General features: G+C 38.1%; 1 pseudogene; it reads right to left on the bottom strand.

Moving 5' to 3' along the window:
• Positions 1 to 412: 412 nt before the first annotated feature.
• Positions 413 to 1,361, bottom strand: LOC123786783 (olfactory receptor 4Q2-like; annotated as a pseudogene).
• Between the last annotated feature and the right edge of the window lie 1,377 nt (positions 1,362 to 2,738).

Raw genomic sequence — 2,738 nt, 5'->3', positions numbered from 1 at the left:
ATATGTTCCTTCTACAGTTCATTGCAGACATCTGGTTAGAATGTGAAAGTTGAGGAGACAATAAAAGCAAAGACAAGGTGGAGAGGTGAGAGTTTGGATGCACCAGTGTGTGGCATCAAACTAAATGAAAAGAATGGATGGAATAAGGTTTGATCAGATGGATAGGTAGAATGGAAGAATGGAAGAACACAATTGATGGAAAAAGAGCAAACAGATGCTTCAGAAAAGAAAAAGGCAGAAGACAGAATAATTCAGTATGAAAGGAGTTTTTTCTAAGTTTAACTACACTGCCATAAATAGGAGTGTTACGATTTAATGGAAGAAAATCAAACAAGTAGGCTATGACCTCGTAACTCATTAGTGGAAGAGTGATTATTTTAACCTCAGATTTCTCTGCCTTCAAAAAATCACTTCAACTGCTTATGTCTCCTGTTTTTTTCCAAGTAAGTCCACTCCTGTCCCACAGTTTCTGCTTGGCTGACTTGACCTCTTTGTTCCAAAGTGTACAGATGAGGGGAAACGGCATAGGGGTGATAATGGTGTAGAGTATGGACACCATCTTGTCCACAGAAAAATGTGGAGAAGGGATGAGCGTAGATGAAAATACAGGGTTCAAAGAAGAGTGTTACCAGCATGAGGTGGGAGCCACAGGTGGAGAGTGCATTTCACTTTGTCTCCTTGGAACGAATCTTGACCAGGATAGTGGAGTAGGAAGAAACCAGTACCACAAAGGAGCTGGTAGAGATCAGCCGACTGTTAGATACCGTTAGCAATTCAATGACAAATGTGTCTGCACAGGCAAGTTTGATGACAGGGGAACGTCACAGAAGAAGTTGTCCACCTGATTTGGTCCACAAAAAGGCAGACGGATAGAATCCTCTGGACAAGTAGAGTGCACAAACCCTCGCATCCAGGAGACAGCCACCAACACACAGCATAATCCTCAACTCATGATAGTGGTATAGTGCAGGTGGTGACAAACTGCAACATAGTAATTATAGACCATCACTGTGAGCAGGAACATCTCAGCGGCCCTGACAAAATGCAAAAAGAAGAGCTGCACAGTGCATTAGTCATAGCGAATGAGCTTGTCATTATCAAGAAAGTCAGCCAGAAGTGTAGGGGTAGTTCCTGTTGAATAACAAAAGTCAAGGAAAGACAGGTTGCCAAGAAGGAAATACATGGATGATGAATTCAGATAGTTATCAGAGGCCACTATGACCATGATGAGGACATCGCCTACTCAAGTTGGACACAAAGAAGAAAAGAAATAGTACAAATAATCCCGCCTCGATAGATGGGTTCTGTGAGAATCCTACCAGGACAAAGTCTCTCACCACCTCTGTTTGGTTTTCATCCATTTGACCTGGCTCCTTGATCAAAGAAATTAAACAAGGGGCATTAGTAACATTGGAAGTGAATGAAATATTTCACACCAAATGCAAGAATCTTCCCATTTCAAAGGAAATAGTTCTCTCTAGGATATATCCTTGTTGATTAGTTAGAAAAAACTGCTTTCTCTTTAGCTGATACTGAACATTTTTCTTCAGTAATTTCCAACTTTAAGACAATAATGAAGTAGCCAAGATATTTTGGAGCATAAAGTCACCTGGTCTGGGGCCTTTAACTTCAACTTGATGCATCGCCATCTTCCATTAATCAGTCTTTCCCTTCTCTCTTCATTTTTACATTCAGTCTCAAGACGTAGGTTACTTTTCCCTGCCATACTAGCTTTTTTTTTTTTAAATAAAAGTCTTCAGGAAAAAACCTCAAATGTAGAATTTAAGATTCCGTGGAACAGGCATTAGGATCTGTAGAGGTTTTCCTTCATATGGGAAATCGCCTTATGTAGATATTTAGGCTGCTATAGTAACCCTGTGCCCCTTCTCTATCACCATAACTCTTGTGGGGCTCTACCCTGTGCATGTGGCTGGAGGAAGGATCACTTTGGATGGAGGAAGGATCATTTCACTTTGAGCTTATTGCTAGATTGTTGACCCTTATGTAAGTTTCCTGAATGACCGTCTACATTACATTTCTGTCCAGCATATTGTGTATAACACATTTCTCATCTTCTGTACTAGCTGTGGAAATATGGGCACGGACTGCTCTTAAAGATAAAAATAGAATGATAAAAAGGTTATTTATGCATGCAGGTGACTCCCTCTTTTATTCTATCAAATTGAGTAAAAAGAACTTATTTCTCTGAGATAAAAGAATTAGCATTCCAGGGAGTGTATGTGTGTTTATATTTTTTATGCATTCATATGAGCAATGGCTGGAAGGTGCTTCTGTATGTGATGAAATAGGTGGTGATAGTCCCATGAGGAATGTGGGGGCTCGCGATAGCTGCTGTTGACCCAAATCCTACAGTTCTACAGCACACACAGCAATATTTTTAGCAATTAAGAGACATAGTAATTTAAAGTTTATATACTATTGAGTTTTCTTTATCTCATCATAGTTTATGCCTCCTCTATAAACTGAATATCTTTATTTAGGCAATTCAACAAGAATAAAAGTTTTGTAAAAGAAAATTAATTTTAAACTAGATAAATTCCAGTTTAAATAAAACAATAAAATTTATGTACGTCAATAGAAATGTGCTTAACAACTGTAAATAACAAGAAATAATATGAAGAATCCCAAAATGTAAATATTATTTTGTTAAAATTATGTTTTCAAAAAGATGCATTAATCTGAGAAAATGAATATGTAATAAAGGGAAAAAGATACTG

The sequence above is a fragment of the Ursus americanus genome, chromosome 9 (assembly GCF_024610735.1).
Source record: "Ursus americanus isolate L20-20 chromosome 9, mUrsAme1.1.p, whole genome shotgun sequence".
Classification (NCBI taxonomy): Eukaryota; Metazoa; Chordata; class Mammalia; order Carnivora; family Ursidae; genus Ursus; species Ursus americanus.
This window is presented reverse-complemented; position numbering and strand designations above follow the sequence as displayed.